At 43.8% G+C, this 22,514-nt stretch overlaps 1 protein-coding gene across 1 annotated transcript in view; it reads right to left on the reverse strand.

The window, feature by feature from the left end:
- LOC118394153 (immunoglobulin superfamily DCC subclass member 3-like) overlaps nt 1-22,514 on the reverse strand; it is a 118,654-nt gene that overhangs the window by 74,353 nt on the left and 21,787 nt on the right. The gene's annotated exons all lie outside the window — the stretch shown is intronic.

The following is a 22,514-nucleotide window of genomic DNA, read 5'->3' on the forward strand; positions in this document are numbered from 1 at the left end:
TTACTGTCACGTTACCTACAGTATGTTATATTACTGTCACGTTACCTACAGTATGTTATATTACTGTCACGTTACCTACAGTATGTTATATTACTGTCACGTTACCTACAGTATGTTATATTACTGTCATGTTACCTACAGTACGTTACGTTATATTACTGTCACGTTACCTACAGTATGTTATATTACTGTCATGTTACCTACAGTACGTTACGTTATATTACTGTCGTGTTACCTACAGTATGTTATATTACTGTCATGTTACCTACAGTACGTTACGTTATATTACTGTCGTGTTACCTACAGTACGTTACGTTATATTACTGTCATGTTGTGGAATTGTGGAATTCCATTCCAGACCCAAGTGACCTGATCCACACACAACAGTGTAACTGGCTTTTTAACCCTGTCCATTTCAGCTGCATTGTCCCCCTGTGCCAGAGGACCCAAGGAGAGAAAAGGGAAATGCCTGCCCGCTCTCTCTCCCCATCCACTCCTACCTTCTAGTCAGCTTAAGAGAGACTTTCCGCTCTAAACATTCTCATCTCACAGAATACAGCTAGTGACTGTACTGAGCAAGCAAAGATGTTGCATTTCATTTCAGACTCTCCTTCATGAAGACAGAGAAAGTAATCAACATATAACCAGATAGAAATGGATACAATATGAAGTTCTGCTGTGATCTAAAACACCTCCTAATATGTTCTAAGCTGGCTGATGTTGTCGTTCCGCCAACAAGTGTGAAAACAACAGCAGCAAAGAGGGCCTTTGTACACGAAAAGCGATGTATTCCCACTGACTAACCGTTCAGCCAGCTTGGAGGAACATTAAACCATTGGAACAGATCTCTGGCGACAGCGTGACAAATCAATGTTTTTCTCTGTGTGTGAGAGACTGTTGGTTTGGCTCTGGCCTTTCACAATTCCAAACGGAGGCCGTGCTGTTGGTGTTTGGGGAAGGGGTCAGGGACTGTGGCAGGTTAGGGCCACTTCATTCACTGCCAAAGCCAAGGTCACTGCAGCTGCCCTGGGGCTATGGGAGAGGGGGATGCCCCCCCGAGTGGAGAATTGGAAGAGAGTGGGAGAGGAGGAGCGTTACGGGGGAGGATTGAAAAGAAGGAGGGGTATTCTCCCCTAATGCACACACAGAGGTCACCGTTTTCCAGCTGAACCCTCCCCTTCTCCCCCTGACCTCTGCCTTTCCCATTTCTGAGTATATGCAGAGACAGAGTGGGGGAAGGGTTACGGAGAGGGAGGGGAGAGAAAAGCACCCATCTACCCAGGACAGGGCAGAACACAGTAGTGAGGAATGACAAAAGGGGGCCTCAGTCAGCAAGTCAGTCCTTCCGTCAGTCAGTCAGTCAGTCAGGAAAGAATAGCGCTATGGTCATTCTCACAAAGAGGAGCCAACCAGAGGGTCTGGTTTTGTTCTGAACAGCATCTCACCCTGTTCCCAGCCACTCCAAAGACTTAAATTCACCCCAACAATGGCTGCTGCAACTCTCTCCCTTGGAGGTACCCAACATAAAGGGGTCTGCGGCTGAGGCCCAGAGAAGGGAAGTGGGACAGTTAGTTGACTGTGTCCTGTCCTCTCCTCTCTGTCAGATTAGCGCTGTCTCCTGCCTGTCCATCACTCTGGTCTAAGGCTGGGCTTTGTCCCTCTGGTTCATGTGAAGAGGTGTGGAGAGGAGAGCCCATCCTCCACTTACTGGTCTTGGTATTGACAATGTGGCCGACTGTGGGCTCACAGAGAATGGCCAGGCCTGTGGGGCCAGAAAGACAGACAGTCAGAGTTGAAAACAGGAACAGCAGCAGGCCCTCTAGCCCAGCCACCAGGCCCTCTAGCCCAGCCACCAGACCCTCTAGCCCAGCCACCAGACCCAGATAGACAGACAGACAATGTCTGACGAGATACATCCTCCATCACCTCCTCCTCCCCTCCTGACACTCCATGTCCTCTTCCTTTCACACTTTTACATGTCTTTACCAATCTCACAGGTTGTACAAAATGTCCTCCAAAGGGGAGGACAGGAAGAGGGAGTTTTTATTGGTGGATGGTGCTGGCCCTGTAAAGCTTTTTAACAGTGTTTTTTGTCCGTAAAGGCAAGTGTAGTCAAGCGTGGTGATGGGGCAGTGGGGAGGGGCCTTTTGAAAGAACTACCACAGAGAGTTGGCAGGAAACCTAGTGAGACATTACATCACAGAACACACACAAGAGTAGACATTGGACAGTAACACTGGTAGTGATGGGTGGATCTGGACCATCACACGCTATGGGAAATGTATTTTACTGTCAACACAAAACAGACACTTAGCAGGACAAGCCAGCAGGCGGGCAGGCCGGCATGCACGGAAACATACACATACACACACACACACGTATGCACAGACACACGCATCACGCGCATGCCCGCTAAATGGCATATATATGCAGTGCTCACACGCACAGATCAAATGACCAAATAACCAGATGTCAACATTTCAGACTCCCAGACTGGTCCTCAGAATCAAAACACATTGGAAATCTGGTAAAAACTCTGGGCTAGACTACAGCTCTCTTGTCTCACCTCTGACCCCACCTCTGCCCTTTTCCCACTCACCTCCAACTTCTATTACTGAGGAATTCCCCCTATGAGCCTTAAAACCAGGGAAGAGGAATTCAGGGCCCTCTTTTAATTAGTTTGTTTGAGAAGGGCTAGGGTGGTCCAGAGACATCCAGACCAAGACAGAATTCATTAAAAAGATACCACCCCGCCATGTGCCTCCCACGACCTTCCACCCCCTTCCCCCCCACACACACACACTTCACAGAGGGACAAATCCTCACCACAAAGGAGCTGCATTTTAATTTGAACTAAAACCCAGCTGCATGCAGACACTCTGATGGTCATGGTCAAGGTTAGAGCCTTTCATCAACAATTGGCAGAAAGACAACTGAAAAGACACATATTTTGACACGGGCTCTATTTTCTTCAAATGTGCACATTTACAACAACACGTTTTCTGAAATCATGTTGTAATGGGGTAATTGGGAGAAATATTTAGGACACACTTCGGACGGAATAATCTCCACCAGAGCACGTTGAGCTAAACAGAGGTAGCGGATAGTGGAATTGGAAGAATTTCACATCTAAAATATTTACTTCCAAACTATTAGAGACCTTTCTACCAGCCTTGAGACAGACTGAAGCTTGAGTGACAGCGATTTTTCCTTCTGATCCCATCTCACGTCAATTAGCCACATTCCTCTTCTCACCTCTGGTATGGAACTTGTCAGCAGAGTAGCATGGAGGGAGGCGTAGAAGGACTGAGAGAAAGATGGCTTGACGAGAGAGAGCGAGATGCTTTGAGACTGCAGGGAGAGAATGATGAAGAAAGAGCGAGAGAACATCGAGAGAGAGAGAGAATAAGGAAGAATGAAAGATGAAAGAGAGAGCGGGGGGGGTGACATTAATGCCTGGCTCCTCGCTCTTGTCCCTGTGCGATAGCCATTGCCACTCCATCTTTGATTTACAGATTGTGGGAGAGAGAGATAGATTTCAGCTATACCCATACCCGCCGTCCCTCTGGCGGGCGGCCACGCCACAGACATGTCGTTGTGTTTTCACAGCGCCCCTGTCACAACAGTGCTGTGGTCTGCTGTGCTGTGGGAGGCTAGACCTAGGACAAGGATGGCCTTCCCCTGAGACATGCAACTGTTTGCCAGGCGTCTCTCTCTCTCTCTGCAGCAGTTGCTTTGTTCTGAAATAAGTGCATTATCAGTTGTTGATGTTGCTGGCGCTTTGCCAGCTTTCCCTTCCTCTTCTTAGTAGGACGGAAGGAAAGAAATATATCTGCAACTAGGAAGCCTACACTTCCCAGTTATGAATACGACCCGCAAAAATATTAAACATATACAACATTATGCCACTTGTGATAATATCACTCCTCGAAAAAAGATATGACGGGGATTTCAATCTTGTTGAACATGAAGCAGCGAGGCGAGGAACCTGGGAACTTTTTGTTTGAACAGTTCAATATCCCAGGCAGTATCCTTTTCAGTCAACGCACTGCAATCAATGCATTTGGGTCTTTATGCATAAATGATATCCTCTTTAAAGTTCCTTCAGTTTACTGTGAGGCATTGTATACACACGCAAATACTTAGAGAGCAGGGTGACATCAAGCCCCAGCCACCAGCCATCAGCCACACTTACTGAGCAATGCTGCTTTCATAGTGTTTACACCCCCACCTTTTCTTTCCCCTCCTCCCTCCTCCTCCCCATACAGTATGACTGTTATAGCCCTGCTCTGCACACCTGGCATTCCCATGACCTGTGTCAGCATTGCCCAGTGATCTGTGACGGTCCCTGTGCATCAGAACGGCTCAGTGGTACAGTAGCTCCTGCCATTCACACAATACAGTACTAAACAGACTCTAATGGTCATTGTGTTGTTCTGCAGCTCCGCTCAAGGTTGCATTTCATAGGATTCCTCTCTCTGGAATGAGAGGCCTTCCCAGGGAACGATACAAGGATCCTTCCAGGGCTGGGAGATGGAGCTGAGAGCCCAGGCTGGCAGCTACCGACTGGGGAACGGAGCCTGAGTGAAACTGGGTGGAGGGATGGATGGGTTGGAGGTACTGTAGGCTGGCACATGGCCTAGGGCGCTACCTAGGGCACCTCTTTGAGTGAAACGGAGATGCAGAGCCTCCATTTCATGTCTCCTGTGGCATGTCAGCTGAGGTAGAGCTAATTCCAACACTATCTTCTTCCTGACGCATATCACATCAGCACCATGTAGGGCATGAAATAAACAGGTAAAGGGGTAATACTGTACAGCCAACCAATAGGAAGAAAGGAGCTCCAATTCCAGAAGCTCCCAGATCTGTGATGTGTTAAAGAAATAATAGAAAATTCTAATTTCTTGATCCCGGTGGGGGACTTGGGTAATCAGAGGCATTTGTAAATATAATTGCTTCAAGTGTTTTTCCAAGGGTTCATTTCACCTGGCTGCTCGTTCGGCCTTCAGATACAAAAGCATAATGGAGCCAAGGCACACAAAATGGAGACAAGGTAAATACTATTTCCAAGAAAGCCACGAGGAGAGAGAAGAGGAGAGTTCCCTTCCATATCTGGAATGTCCTGCTTTAGATTAAAACAGGCATTGAGAGTATTGGCAGATGAACAGCGCCTGTGTCAGAGCTGAGCTGTTCTATTTCAATCTGTCACGCCTCATTGACTGCCTTCACACACACTACCGTTCAAAAGATTGGGGTCACTTAGAAATGTCCTTGTTTTTGAAAGAAAAGCACATTATTTTCTCCATTGAAATAACATCAAATTGATCAGAAATACAGTGTAGACATTGTTCATGTTGTAAATGACTATTGTAGCTGGAAACGGTTGATTTTTAATGGAATATCTACATAGGCGTACAGAGCTCCATTATCAGAAACCATCACTCCTGTGTTCCAATGTTACGTTGCGTTAGCTAATCCAAGTTTATAATTTGAAAAGTCTAATTGATCATTAGAAAACCCTTTTGCAATTATGTTAGCACAGCTGAAAACTGTTGTGCTGATTAAAGAAGCAATAAAACTGGCCTTCTTTAAACGAGTTGAGTATCTGGAGCATCGGCATTTGTGGGTTCGATTACAGGCTCAAAATGGCCAGAAACAAAGACTTTCAGCTGAAACCTGTCAGTCTATTCTTGTTCTGAGAAATGAAGGCTATTCCATGTGAGAAATTGTCAAGAAACTGAAGATCACGTTCAATGCTGTGTACTACTCCCTTCACAGAACAGCGCAAACTGGTTCTAACCAGAATAGAAAGAGGAGTGGGAGGCCACGGTGCACAACTGAGCAAGAGGACAAGTACATTGGAGTGTCTAGTTTGAGAAACAGACGCCTCACAAGTCCTCAACTGGCAGCTTCATTAAATAGTTCCTGCAAATCACCAGTCTCACTGTCAACAGTGAAGAGGTGACTCCTGGATGCTGGCCTTCTAGGCAGAGTTGCAAAGAAAAAGCCACATCTCAGACTGGCCAATAAAAATAAAAGATTAAGATGGGCAAAATAACACAGACACTGGACAGAGGAAGATTGGAAAAAAGTGTTATGGACAGACAAATCTAAGTTTGAGGTTTTCGGATCACTAAGAAGAACATTCGTGAGACGCAGAAAAAATGAAAAGATGCTGGAGGAGTGCTTTACGCCATCTGTCAAGCATGATGGTGGAGGCAATGTGATGGTCTGGGTGGGGGTGCTTTGGTGGTGGTAAAGTGGGAGATTTCTACAGGGTAAAATGGATCTTGAAGAAGGAAGGCTATCACTCCATTTTGCAACGCCATGCCATACCCTGTGGACGGTGCTTAATTGGAGCCAATTTCCTCCTACAACAGGACAATGACCCAAAGTACTCCAAACTATGCAATAACTATTTAGGGAAGAAGCAGTCAGCTGGTATTCTGTCTATAATGGAGTGGCCAGCACAGTCACCGGATCTCAACCCTATTGAGCTGTTGTGGGAGCAGCCTGACTGTAGGGTATGTAAGAAGTGCCCATCAAGCCAATCCAACTTGTGGGAGGTTCTTCACGAAGCATGGGGTGAAATCTCTTCAGATTGACAACTAGAATGCCTAAGGTCTGCAAGGCTGTAATTGCTGCAAATGGAGGATTCTTTGACGAAAGCAAAGTTTGAAGGACACAATTATTATTTAAATTAAAAATCATTATTTATAACCTTGTCAATGTCTTGACTATATTTCATATTCATTTCGCAACTAATTTAATGTATGTTTTCATGGAAAACGAGGACATTTCTAAGCGACCCCAAACTTTTGAACGGTAGTATATATCTTATGTGATTTCCCTTCCCAGAAGTCTGTTGTTTGCCAAGAAATAATCGTAAGAATTTTTCACAGTAATATGTCCCTTGGCTAAATGCACATGAAGATGATAAAGACAATTACATTGACGGAAGCAACAATCTATCCGCAATATTAAAGCTGGTCCACCCCTTAACAAAAAAGAAAAATAAATAAATAAATGCACTTGAAGATATATCATACGGAACTCCTAAAGTTGGTTATCCTCTTACATTTATGTACAGAGCCAAAAAAAAAGAAAATTGGTTTGGTATACTGACATGAATTCATAAATCTAAATAATGAAATGATACAACTTATCTTGACCAGATTGGCATCAATTTAACTCCGATCCGAGTTCTCCATCTGGGAGGTAGATTAGATAGACACGTGTGAAGACATATAATCAGTCAACAGGCGTCCAGAGCTCTGAGCCCTTCAGCCCAACTCGGCATTACAGTTAGAGAAATCATATTATACCTCAATCTCCCAAAAGCAGAGACAGAGCAAGAGACAGAGAGAGAGAGAGAGATATGACCATGCACAGCCGGGTAAAATAGACACATTAATCTGCATAGTGCTAACCAGATTGGTCCTTAAGACGTTATATACGCATGTTTTCCAAGCAGGGACGTAGGCCTTTGGTAAACAGGAAAAAGTGTCATGTTGCATTTTCTCACCGAGGTGAATTGCAGAGGCAGAGGCAGGAGCTCACAGCAGCACCTCTCTCATCGTGCCTGGGGAGAGGAGTGGAGAGGAGGCTGGGAAGGGGGCGGGGGCACGTTGTCCTGAGCGGTAAGAATGTTGGTGTGTGTGCATGTAAATACAGTAGATTGATATATTTTAGTGAGGGAAGGAAGGATGAATGCAGTTTATTCGTTATGGTGTTCGGCAGGTTTTTTTCCCATCTGTTTGAGCAGTTGAGAGGTTTGGTAGACAAAGTCTACGCCCGTTCTTCATGGTCAACATTACTACTCCTACGCCCGTTCTTCATGGTCAACAGTACTACTCCTACGCCCGTTCTTCATGGTCAACAGTACTACTCCTACACCCATTCTTCATGGTCAACATTACTACTCCTACGCCCGTTCTTCATGGTCAACAGTACTACTCCTACGCCCGTTCTTCATGGTCAACAGTACTACTCCTACACCCATTCTTCATGGTCAACATTACTACTCCTACGCCCGTTCTTCATGGTCAACAGTACTACTCCTACGCCCGTTCTTCATGGTCAACAGTACTACTCCTACGTCCGTTCTTCATGGTCAACAGTACTACTCCTAGTAGAAGTGGGAACTATGGACGGGATTATTCCATTAAGTTTTTCATGCAATTTTTTTCATTTGCGAAATACTGCACTAAATATCTAACTAAGACCTTGGCAACAACCTCAAATTGAATGACAGATTCCTTGATTTATCTCAAATTTGGACTGTTTTGAGGAAGTGTATAGTGGCTATGTTGTTGCAAACAGTAATATTGTCGTTATTTTCTCATTTTTCCAGCGAAGGTATTTTAAGGGACTATGCGAAGCACAGGCGTTCTCTTCGCCTAGCCGAGTTCTGCTAGGAGCAAAACGAGCCTAGTATGTGGGTTCCTTTACCCTGTTGCCTCCATCACAGATCACTCTCTGAGCACTGAGACCTGTGGTTGTTAGCTCCATTAGGAGAATTACTCTCATTAGGTGTCTGTCTACAAAGTATCTGTTACCTTATATCTACCGAAATTGTGAAAGAAAAAAAAACACTGGTGTGGTCTACAATCTCTCTCTCTCTCTCTCTCTCTCTCTCTCTCTCTCTCTCTCTCTGCAAGCCAATTTCCCAGCAGATCCGTAGGGAGGGAGGCCCAGTGTACTGCGGTTCTATTGAGACAGTCTCCTGACCTGTGCAGCCCAGTCATTGAGCTGAGTGTCAGTGGGAAGTGCAGCAGCAGGGCAGTTTCAAAGGCTCGGGCCAGGCTGGTGGAGGGAGGAAGGGGGGTGAGGGGTTGAGGGGCGGGGTTTCACCCACAGACAAAGGAAACCCGAGGGAGATGGAAGGCTGGCGCTTCAGCGTCCACCCAGTCAGGAGGCTAGGATGAATGGGAGGGGTACGGAGCAGCATCTCCTCCAACTACTCCCACACAAAGACACACACACACAATAACAATCAACCAATGCCTGGAAACACACACACACCTTCGCCCAATACCTGGAAAAACCATTTAAAGCTGTTACAATGTGTCAACACACTCATCACTCTCCACAGAGGGCTTTCTGGGTGTCTGCCTGAGTAAGTATAGCGTTACTGTTTACCTCTGTGGCTGGCTAACATGCCAGTATTCTTTACATGCACCCCACCTCCTAAGAGGAACTGATAGTTACGTTCACACAAATGACAGCCCTGCAGCGCTGTTACAGGTAGCCTCTCTCTCTCTTCCATTCCGCTCCTCTTTTATCCCTGACAGCCCCTGTAATCTTCTGTTTTATTAATCTCTTATTCAACTCCTGGGAGGAGTAGAAAAGTAGTGTTAAAATCCATGCAGGGGAGGTTCTACAACGTCTGTCTGGGATACTATACAGTGACTAGTGAAAGTATACACACCACTTACGCAGTCGTCACAATTTGCTGCCATGCTTTAAAGCGACCAAGCTTTAACTTCCTGACTGATGTCTTGAGATGTTGCTTCAATATATCCACATCATTTTCCTCCCTGATGACGCCATCTATTTTGTGAAGTGCACCAGTCCCCCCTGCAGCAAAGCACCCCCACAACATGATGCTGGCACCCCTGTGCTTCACGGTTGGGATGGTGTTCTTCGGCTTGCCAGCCTCCGCTTTTCCCCTCCAAACATAACGATGGTCATTATGGCCAAACAGTTATAATTTTGTTTCATCAGACCAGAGGACATTTCTTCAAAAAGTACAATCTTTGTCCCCATGTGCAGTTGCAAACGATCTTTGTCCCCATGTGCAGTTGCAAACGATCTTTGTCCCCATGTGCAGTTGCAAACGATCTTTGTCCCCATGTGCAGTTGCAAACGATCTTTGTCCCCATGTGCAGTTGCAAACGATCTTTGTCCCCATGTGCAGTTGCGGTCTTGGAGCAGTGGTTTCTTCCTTGCTGAGAGGCCTTTCATGGTTATGTCGATATAGAACTCGTTTTACAGTGGATACAGATACTTTTGTACCTGTTTCCTCCAGCATCTTCACAAGGTCCTTTGCTGTTGTTCTGGGATTGATTTGCACATTTCGCACCAAAGTACATTCATCTCTAGGAGACAGAACGTGTCTCCTTCCTGAGCGGTAGGACGGCTGCGTGGTCCCATGGTTATTATATAATCTGTCTGCAAACAATTGTTGGAAAAATGACTTGTGTCATGTACAAAGTAGATGTCCTAACCGACTTGCCAAAACTATAGTTTGTTAACAAGAAATTTGTGGAGTGGTTGAAAAACGAGTTTTAATGACTCCAACCTAAGTGTATGTAAACTTCTGACTTCAAATGTACACTGTATCCTCCAACCTCATCCCCCCCCCATATACACACATAATAATAATATAATAATATATGCCATTTAGCAGACGCTTTTATCCAAAGCGACTTACAGTCATGTGTGCATACATTCTACGTATGGGTGGTCCCGGGAGTCGAACCCACTACCCTGGCGTTACAAGCGCCATGCTCTACCAACTGAGCTACAGAAGGACTCATCCAATACCTGGAAACACACACCATTGCCCAATACCTGGAAAAACCTTTTAAAGCTATTACTATGTGTCAACACACTCACCACTCTCCACAGAGGGCTGTCTGGGTGTATGACTGAGTAAGTATAGTGTTATAGTTTAGCTCTGTGGCTGGCTAACATGCCAGTATTCTTTACATTGACCCCTCCTCCTGAGTTAAGCTAAGCTACAAGAGTGTTTTGCTAGCACAGACTGGAATATGTTCTGGGATTCTTCCGACGGCATTGATGAGTACACTGGCTTCATCAATAAGTGCATCGATGACATACCCCAACCAGAAGCCATGGAATACAGGCCACATCCGCACTGAGCTAAAGGGTAGAGACAGCTAAAGGGTAGAGCTGCCGCTTTCAAGGAGCGGGACTCTAACCCGGAGGCTTATAAGAAATCCCACTATTTATTTTTATTTTACCTCTATTTAACCAGGCAAGTCAGTTAAGAACGCATTCTTATTTTCAATGACGGCCTGGGAACAGTGGGTTAACTGCCTGTTCAGGGGCAGAACGACAGATTTGTACGTTGTCAGCTCGGGGGTTTGAACTCGCAACCTTCTGGTTACTAGTCCAACGCTCTAACCACTAGGCTACGCTGTCGCCCAACGAACCAGGCAAAGCGTCAATACAGGACTGACTAAGATCAAATCATACGACACATGTCGAATGTGGCAGGGCTTGTAAAATATTACAGACTACAAAGGGAAGCACAGCTGAGAGCTGCCAGGTGACACTAGCCTACCAGATGAGCTAAATAACTTCTATGCACGCTTCGAGGCAAGTAACACTGAAACATGCATGAGAGCATCAGTTGTTCCAGACGTGTGATCATACTCTCCGCAGCCGATGTGAGTAAGACCTTTAAACAGGTCAACATTCACAAGGCTGCAGGATGCAAAACTGATACAGGCACCCTAACACATTGTTTATGGTTATGTACCAAAATACAAAGATACTGGTCTGGTGTCCTGCAAGAAATTGAAAAGATCCTAGGGGTTGATCTAGATTTGGACCCAGTTTCTTTACTGTTTGGTCTCCCTAGTAGACATGTTACTTCTGTGGGTAAAAGAAGGCTTTACAACATCCTTACCTTCGCAGCGAGGAAAAACATCCTTTTACAGTGGATTAGTGATAAGGTTCCTTCCATTAAAGATTGGCATAAGATACTTTTTGAATGGGTGCCTCTGGAATATCTGACATGTACATTGCATTCTAAAACAGACCAGTTCTACAAAGTATGGGAACCTTATCTAAAATTACCTAGAACCTGAGGTATCAGCTATTATGCTGCAAGGATTCTCTTAGAATGGCGGGGATCTATGTATTTCAGAAATACACTGTACGTTCCATGTGTGGAACCTAACTTATTGGTTTAAACTGAGCTTTTTTGTTTAATTTCTGTTTGTAAATGTGTTTAAAATGTATGTATTGAGAGACGCGTTTGATGGGCATGGGGTGAGAGAAGCACCGAGTGGGAAGAGGAAAATGGTGTACGTATGTATGGGTGTGTGTGTATGTATGTATGTATGTATGTATGTATGTATGTATGTATGTATGTATGTATGTATGTATGTATGTATGTATGTATGTATGTATGTATGTATATATATATATATATATACGTAGGTATGTGTAAGTGAGTGCTGTTTTGTTGTTGTTGTTGCTTTGTCTCTGTTGTTGTATCTCTTAAATATGGGTGAAAATTGTGAAATTCCAATAAAAAATACTGTTACACAAGGCTGCAGGGCCAGACGGATTACCAGGACGTGTACTCCGAGCATGCGCTGACCATCTGGCAAGTGTCTTCACTGACATTTTCAACCTTTCCCTGACCGAGTCTGTAATACCAACATGTTTCAAGCGGACCACCATAGGCCCTGTGCTCAAGAACACTAAGGTAACCTGCCTAAATGACTACCGACTCGTAGCACTCATGTCTGTAGCCATGAAGTGCTTTGAAAGGATGGTCATGGCTCACATCAACATCATTATCCCAGAAACCCTAGACCCACTCCAATTTGCATACCGCCCCAATAGATCCACAGATGATGCAATCTCTATTGCACTCCACACTGACCTTTCACACCTGGACAAAAGGAACACCTATGTGAGAATGCTATTCATTGACTACAGCTTAGCGTTCAACACCATAGTGTCCTCAAAGCTCATCACTAAGCTAAGGACTCTGGGACTAAACACCTCCTTCTGCAACTGGATCCTGGACTACCTGACGGGCCTCCCCCAGGTGGTAAGGGTCGGTAACAACACATCCACTTTGCTGATCCTCAACACGAGGGCCTCTCAGGGGTGCGTACTCAGTCCCACCCTGTACTCCTTGTTCACATCCACATCACCAACAAACTAACATGGTCAAAGCACATCAAGACAGTCGTGAAGAGGGCACGACAAAACCTATTCCCCCTCAGGAGACTGAAAATATTTGGCATGGGTCCTGAGATCCTCAAAAGGTTCTACAGCTGCACCATCGAGAGCATCCTGACAGGTTGCATCACTGCCTGGTAATGCAACTCCTCGGCCTACGAAAGCAAGGCACTACAGAGGGTAGTGTGTACGGCCCAGTACATCACCGGGGCCAAGCTTCCTGCCATCCAGGACCTCTATTCCAGGCCCTAAAAATGGTCAAAGACTCCAGCCACCCTAGTCATAGACTGTTCTCTCTGCTACCGCACGGCAAGCCGGAGCGCCAAGTCCAAGAGGCTCCTAAACATCTTCTATCCCCAAGCCATGAGACTCTGCTGCTACTCTTTGTTATTATCCATGCATAGTCACCTTACTAACTCTACCTACATGTACATATTATGTCAATTACCCCGACAAACCAGTGCCCCGCATACTGACTCTGTACCGGTACCCCCTGTACATAGCCTTGCTATTGTTATTTTACTGCTGATTTTGAATTGTTTGTTACTCTTATTTTTTTTAGGTATTATTCTTAAAACTGCATTGTTGGTTAAGGGCTTTTAAGTAAGCATTTCACTTTAAGGTTGTATTCGGCACATGTAATAAATACAATTTGATTTGATTGCTCCAAGTCAAAGTAGTGGCATCCTTTTTGATCTTGAGGAATTTATGGATATCGTAGATATTGACTATGCCAGAGAAAACAATTATATCTTCTAAATGCCAGTGACGGCTCCTCAGACGAGAATGGGGAGGACCATCCCACTCAGTGAACTCATCCTTTTCAGAAAATAGTCAATTGTGAAACATAATTTAAAAAACATTTTTTTTAGATAGAACTATACTATATGTATTCACGTAACCAAATAACTGATAAAAACACACTGTTTTGCAATGAAGATCTACAGTAGCCTCAATAGCCTACTTGCTTGGGTACATTGACTTCAATACAAAAAAAATGGATTTGAGAGGAAATGATAGTTACATTCACACAGATGTCAGCGTTGTTACAGGTAGTCTCTCTCTACCATTCTGCTCCTCTTTTTAACCCTGACAGCCCGTGCATTCTTCTATTTTATAAATTATCATTCAACATCCCAGCGTTAGGTTGGGAGGGCAATTAAAAACCATCTGTCTGGGATACTCTATGTATAGAAAACGCACACAAATGGCAGACAGAATGGGGTTGTACCTATTTGTTTATGTTCAACTTCACTCTTCATGTTTGGCCTCTCCTTTTCTCCACCCAACACCCCACCATGCTTCTCTTGATCACCCCAGGGTTACCCAGGTCAATTACAGACTCAGAGCCTGAATGGGCCCCAGAATTAAAATAAATTATAACTCAACAAAGCTTAAACTCTTTCCAATTAATGCATAAAAAAGGGGACAAAAGCCTGTCATTTCGATTGATCCTATTTTGTAAGCGAAGGCTTTTATGATCAGTTGCCTGGTGACAGGCGTGCGTGCGGGGTATAAAAGGTGGGCCAATCAGTAAACCGCTGGTCCGACCGGTCTACTATACTGAGCGCTGTAATTAATTGAAATGATGAAAAGCTTCCTGAGCCTAAGCTAATGAGGAACTCCAAGAGAAATGGGAAGGAGAGACAGAGAAGGAGAGGGAGAGAGGCAAAGCCATCAAAGAGATAACATTTACAAAAATAAGTGTTTCCTGGACGGCTGGCCAATTGAACGGGCCGACGGGGAGCCCATGCTGCACCAGCTCCCAGCAGAGAGCTCACACACATGGCAGACAAGTAAATAAGAAGAACAATTTATGGTGGATGGGTTTGAGGGCCGGGCGGGACACTTTATCTGAGGGGGACTATAAAGAGGCTTCACTAATCGCGCCACCATTTGCATGACAGCACTGCCTGCCTGTTACTGGGACTGCCACAGAGCCGTGGTGCAGGGAGCGAGGCTGTAATGCACACAAATTATCCTAAAGTACAAATTGAGCATGAGCCCCGACACAGACAAATACATCAGACAAAAAAATAGCCTTTGATCTTTAGAAGACTTGAGCAACAGATCTATGCCACCTCCCTTTAAAGGAGAGAAAAAAGGTCTCAGCTTCCTTCCCGTCTCAAATGTATTTCTCTATTGGTGGGCCCTAAAGGATAAAAGAGATCTGAAATGGTTCAAGCCTCTCTCATATGCTAAACTGCCCCTGCTGGAGGTTGCCTATTAGTGTCTTCCCTAGGAGAGGCCTGCTGCACTGACAGAACATAACCCAGCACTCCTGTCTGCCTCTGTGTTCCTCCCTTCCTTATAGCTACTTCACTTTCACACTTCTTCCTGTATCACAATCCTCTGTACCAAGTATTTAGACAACCCCCCCCAAAAGTGCAATAAAGGAACAGCTGAGCGCTAAGTAGATGCATCTAACAGAAACAGAAACATTCAGAGGCTGATAACATCATCATAGGATTTTGTTCACCTCCCATCAGCACTTCTTCCCTCCACTCCACTGGCTGGAGATAGGTGGACAGACAGAAAGGCCCTGATGGTGTACCCTGAGATAATCAATATGTAGTTCAAATTCTGAGGGGGGGGAGGTGTGAGAAATACTCCCTTCCTTCAACAGTCCCTCCTCCCTGGGAGGAAAGAAGAGCAGAGCTGTTTCACTTTTGCCACATCTCTTCTCATGTCTCCTCCAGTGGGTGAGCCAGGGTTGATTCCTACCGCGCTTCATCCATTGATTTATATATACACGAGATGACTGAAGCTACCGCACCCCCATTTTGGCACTCCCCCACTGTTGTAAAAAATATATTGGAAGCTATAGAAATTAATTTATGAATGTCTACATTTGTTTATGCCATGTTTATTCTATTATGGACACCTTAATGCATGCTTTTAAATTATATTATGTGAGCTAAACATACAAATGTAAAAAAAAAAAAATCCATAAATATAATTTTGAGAGATTACTAATGTTACTGTCCTTACTACAACAACAAAAATTATTAAATACATGTAATCTTTTCCTTGAAACTTTGAAATACTGTATAATTCCATTCATTCCTATGAATGACTGTTTCTACTGGGGATTACCAATATGGCCGACCGGTGACTTCAAAGCCTCTCAATGGCCAATACATAACATCAGCAATCCAGGGTTTATATAGGTCATTGGCTCCATTCAGCAGTGAATCACTCCAGTCCATCACATCCTTTTACTGAGGAATAAAAAACAAACTAACAAAGGCTCCAACTGGATGATATATATTTAGAAAAAGAACTCGGCCCACTGCTTTTGAAGAAGAAAATATGGATTTTGCTTCACGTGATAACAATACCCAGTGTGGATTGTTCAAGCCCCCCGCGATGTGTAATGATTCATAGATCAAACTCCATATCTAGCAGGGCATCTGTACATGCTGCTATCAAAGGGACATTGACTCTGGTTTGTAAGCCCAGAAGCATTTCATGTTTGCGACAGTGCACCCAGGAGCACACAGAGACCTTACTGACCTTTACTGAGAGGATCATGCTTTAACCACCATTTCCCCAAACAACAATAGACATGACCACGCCACGATGGGCATCATGGGACGTTGGGGCTGTGAATTCCTGCGGAGCCCATTTGTCCGTTCTCTACCTTTCTCTAAACCCATTAGCACCAACATGTGAAGTTTTTAGGAGCATATCAAATTGGGTGTCAAATGAAAGCTACGAGTCTATATTTATGGGAAATAAAGGCTTAGATATGTTTTTCAACAATTTTCCATCTTAAAAATGAGGCATAATAACATATTTGATTTCTGGGTAAACATATGGAAAAGGGGTCTTAGAAAACATCTACCAGAAAAGGTCTTAAACGGTATACCTTCTGTAAGTTTAAGAAATATGACCTTGTAATTCCTTTACTAAAAACCCACATATCTTTACACTTTAGGATATTTTCAAATGTCTCTACCTAATGAGAGGATAATGAAAGCTCACAGAAGTAGCAAGTAAAGGTAGACCTATCCATTTGTTTTTACGGATATCAATTTTGTTTATGAATTATTGAGTGATTAAAACTCGTTATTCTGTGAATAAATCACTAACTGAATTGGCTACAATGGGACACAAACCCCAGTTGGGTCACATTCTACTGTTCTCCCTTTTATGTTCAGCTCATAAATGTTTTCTTTGTCTTTCTGGTGTCTGGTGGTAAAACCAAGAGTATTAAAACAGCCTGAGTCTGGACAACTCTATCTCTCCCTCTCTCTCTTTTTTCCTTTCTCACTCCCTCTCCAGTTAATGTCACCTCTCCCAGCTCTTACTGACACCTACCCATGAGCCCCATCTCTTTCCATTTCCTGTAACTAGCATCCTCACCCACTGAGCACCGACACCGGAAATGTAGTTGAAATTTGGTCAGTTCACCCTGGCCTTGATGTTAACGTCCACAGATGGACCGTACTGGACCAAATCTATCATAGACGTATGTTTCACAAGTTTGGATAGCACAGTACAGTACAGTGAGTAGAGCACAGTACAGTACAGTCCAATACAATACAGTAGTATAGTACGATAAGGTACAGTACAGTGAAGAAAGGTAGAGTATAGTACAGTAGAATAGAGTATATTGTACTGTACAGAACTATACTATACTTTACTGTACTAAACTCTACTGAACTATACTATACTCTACTTTACTGTACTTTACTGAACTCTACTATACTGATATCTACTGTACTCAACTGAACTCTACTCTATCCTACTCTACTCTGCTATTGTACTGCACCGTACTCTACTGTGCTCCAAACTTGTGAAAACATGAGGAGAATGACATTCATATTCATAATTATGCCTTTCTGTGTAGTACAGATCAGGGATTCATGATGCAATTCCGTTACCGTAATTCTGTTACCGGGTGTAAATCCACTTTTCTTACTGTAGTTCAATAACCAATATATATATATTTTTTAACTCAATGTGCCCTATCATAGCTGACACCTCATTCTTTCTGCAGACATCTTTTAATCTTCATTCAGAGCAGATATTTAACAGAGTTTTTAGAAAACGTGGCATAAAAACCCGAGGGAGATTTTACCGTAATTCTGTTACCAAAGTTTGCATTTGCACAGTTCTTCCACTAAATGAGCTTTTATGTACATTTTTCAGTGGAAATTGTTAAAAGTAGTCCTTGTGCATAGAGTTGTATGGTTTGATAAACTTTGTCAAAGCGTAATTCTGTTACCGTGAAATTGCCCAACTGTTCTTTTTCACTATGATTGCTTCCTCCTGTCCTAAAACCTGGTGTCCTGCAGGCTCAGATAACCAAATAAAGATTCATTAAGGAGAAGGCCCTGCACTTAGCTTCTTTTTGTCACTCAACAAAGACATCAATTGCCTGAGTCCAGCATCGGCAAGCAAAACACACACACACACACACACACACACACACACACACACACACACACACACACACACACACACACACACACACACACACACACACACACACACACACACACACACACACACACACACATGGTTACTATCATATGGTAGGCATGTCAGGACACAGCGCCTCCCCATTCCCAGCAGGTAAATATCACATGCTTCATTAGAATGGGGCCCTCTCTCAACACACCCTCCTTAGGGGTCAAAGGCCATAATGTCAGAATGTGACCTCCAGACCATCAGTAATCCTTAAGCTAATCAATATGAGTCACAGGGCAGGGGTCATCCATTTAAGTGACCCTGAAGAACAAAAAGGAAGGAAGCCCAGAAGAGAAGAGAGCACACCATTATCTGTTCAAGAGCAGCCAGCGGTGGAAGAAGCCCTACCACCCGAGGTAATGAGCTTGTACTTGACACAGAGAGAAAGAAGCTGTCTGCACATAGCATTACATCCTAGTACATCCTGTAATCAGATTGTGGAGCACATTCAGAGAGATCAGAGAGATCTGTGCTGGCCAGGTGTGGATACATGAGTAGATTCATTGTGTGACACATTCATTGTATCACTGGATATGAAAGGTTGTTTGTAATACCAGCTGTAGACAAGACCTAATATTAGCCATCCCCCTCAGCAGTGAATATTCTAAATGGTCCCAAAATTCTAATTCATCCTTAGTCTTTAGTCTGTACACCTCATAAAATTCCCCTTCTGTTCAATGATTCTATATGCAAAGTCAGCAGGGTCAACAACACAATTAAGAGAATAAAGTGCTAATCTTGGCCAACTCTTTCAAATGACAATAGACCCAAAGCTAATCCGATAGGAACAGATAACAGGTTTTAAAGCAATGCATACTGCATACTGGACTAACATTGCTGAAATAAATAATTCCATTATTATACCTGCTATGGGCATGCTCGAGTGGCGCAGCGGTCTAAGGCACTGCATATCAGTCCCTGGTTCAAATCCAGGCTGTATCACATCCAGCTGTGATTGAAAGTCCCACAGGGCAGCACACAAATGGCCCAGGTTTGGCCGGGGTAGGCCGTCTTTGTAAATATGAATTAGTTCTGAACTGACTTGCCCAGTCAAATAAAATAAAAAATATTCCTCAGGTGCTCTCAGCAGAGAGCCTCCCGGTTTTACATCCACTCCACCCTCAGACCACTAAATCATAAATAATAATTAATGGAATACCCAAATCCATAATTTTCTCTCATGTAAAAGCGGGGAGGTGCTGAAACGGTAACTATGGGCTGACTTTTGAGAGAAAGCCTCCCTACGGAGGTTTTAAAAGGTTTCTTGTGTCTGGCGGCACCACTGCGCAGGGATGACTTTTTCCCGTGGCCTGCGAGATGCAAGGCCCTCCCCGTGACCACTTAGCCACCTCGGCCCCATTGAGCGGCGAGGCTGCATGGACACAACAGCACAGCAGTGAGTTGTCTCCTTCCTGGCCTGTGTTACACACAGGGCAGGAATCTAAGCCCTCTGCCAGCCTTTGTCTGTCAGTGTGTACCTCGACGCAGCACAGAAGAGCTTTCAGAAACGCTTAACTGTACAGTATCACAAAGGTGCTGCTTTGATTGCTCCCCACGACCTCTGGAGTGAGAGGATGCCTGTGCATTTGAGTTACTATATTGTAGGCAAGTGTGTGTGTGTGTGTGTGTGTGTGTGTGTGTGTGTGTGTGTGTGTGTGTGTGTGTGTGTGTGTGTGTGTGTGTGTGTGCAAACACAAAGTTTTTTTAAAAGAATACTGCACATTCAATTTACCCATTGTTCTCAGTTTTTTTCTTATTCCACAGAAACACATGGGTCTGTCTACTGTTCTCCAGCAATGAAGCACTGGAGCACACCACATCATCCTTAACAAACATATGAAGGTACAGAGTCCAACACAAAGGGTCTTCTATTAGCCGTTAAAGGACAAAGGCTGCTGCACAAGCTTGGAGACCATATCAATTAATGTGGCTGCCTTACTTAACTTCTTATTGATGCAGGGGCAGTATTGAGTAGCTTGGATGAATAAGATGCCCAGAGGTGCCCAGAGTAAATTGCCTGTTCCTCAGCCCCAGTTGCTAATATATTATTATTAGTATTGGATAGAAAACACTCTGAGATTTCTAAAACTGTTTGAATGATGTCTGTGAGTTTCACAGAACTCATATGGCAGGCAAAAACATGATAAGAAATCCAAACAGGAAGTGGGAAATCTGAGGTTGGTCGATTTTAAACCCAGCCCCTATTGAATACACAGTGGGATATTGGTTATGTTGCACTTCCTAAGGCTTTCCGCTAGATGTCAACCGTCTTTAGAAACTTGAATGAGGCTTCTAATGTGTTGTGAAGCCGGATGGGAGCTGTTTGAGTCAGTGGTCTGGCAGAGAGCCAGGCCCTGGTCATGCGCATTTCACATGATAGCGACCTGCGTTCCATGGCTTTTCTACAGACATAGGAATTCTCTGGATGGAACGTTATTGAAGATTTATGATAACAACATCCTAAAGATTGATTCTATACTTAGTTTGACAAGTTTCTTCGACCTGTAATATAACTTTTTGAAGTTTTCGTCCGACGTTCGGCTGGACCTGCACGAGCGTTTGAATTTGTGTACTAAACGCGCTAACAAAAGTAGCTACTTGGACATAAATAATGGACATTATCGAACAAATTAAGCATTTATTGTGGAACTAGGATTCCTTGGAGTGCATTCTGATGGAGATCGTCAAAGGTAAGGGAATATTTATAATGTTATTTTTGATTTCTGTTGACTCCAACATGGCGGATATTTTTTTTTCTTCTGAGCGCCGTGTCAGATTATTGCATGGTTTGCTTTTTCCGTAACATTTTTTTGAAATCTGACACAGCAGTTGCATTAAGGAGAGGTATATCTATATTTCCATGTCTAACAATTGTATTTATCGACATGTATAATGAGCATTTCTGTAAAATGATGTGGCTCTCTGCAATATCACCGGATGTTTTTGGAACTAGTGAACGTAATGCGCCAATGTATACTGTGATTTTTTAAATATAAATATGAACTTTATCAAGCAAAACATACACGTATTGTGTAACATGAAGTCCTATGAGTGTCATCTGATGAAGATCATCAAAGGTTAGTTATTTATTTTATCTCTATTTGTGCTTTTTGTGACTCCTCTCTTTGGCTGGAAAAATGGCAGAATTTTTCTGTGAGTTGGTGGTGACCTAACATAATCGTTTGTGGTGCTTTCGCAGTAAAGCCTATTTGAAATCGGACACTGTGGTGGGATTAACAACAAGATTACCTTAAAAACGGTATAAGATACATGTATGTTTGAGGAATTTTAATTATGAGAATTCTGTTGTTTTGAATTTGGCGCCCTGCACTCACTGGCTGTTGTCATATCGATCCCGTTAACGGGATTGCAGCCCTAAGACACCATCAACCCTCTGCTCTACGGTCACGTCACTGTTCAGTTACAACGACCCGAAGCCTCATGAAGCAAGGAGACAAGACCTTCTGAAAATAACATAACACATTCACTTTGAGACCAACTCCGTGGAGGCTGCTGAGGGGAGGACGGCTCATAATAATGGCTGGAATGGAGTAAATGGAATGGTATCAAACACATCAAAAACATGGTTACCATGTGGTTGATACCACTCCGACGACTCCATACCAGCCGTTATCATGAGCTGTCCTCCCCTCAGCAGCCTCCACTGGAATAACTCCATGTAAGCTATACTGTCTATGTGTTTAAATGACCATTGCCACTAAGTTGTCTTCCGTTTCCAGTCAAGTCAAGCACAGCCTTGACAAGGCAATAGCCGTATGTTTACAGTGTAATCTACACATACACTGTGCAGTGTACATAGATAGCTACAGTATCAGAATGAGAAACGCCAAGGCAGGAATAAGAGACGAGGCAGTGTCCAGCACAGTGCTGTTCTATGTCTCTCTCCAAACAACAGCCACATGTCTGGTCAAACAGAGCAGAGGGCTAGAGGACAGGGGGGTGGATTTTTTTTGACAGAGGGATACACACATGGAGATGGTGATAAAGAGTGAGAGGAGGAGAGAAATGGAACGGGGAGAGAAAAAAGAGCGAAAGAGAGAGAGAGAAGGATAGAGTTCAATATA

Source organism: Oncorhynchus keta, chromosome 14 (assembly GCF_023373465.1).
Source record: "Oncorhynchus keta strain PuntledgeMale-10-30-2019 chromosome 14, Oket_V2, whole genome shotgun sequence".
NCBI classification, from domain to species: Eukaryota; Metazoa; Chordata; class Actinopteri; order Salmoniformes; family Salmonidae; genus Oncorhynchus; species Oncorhynchus keta.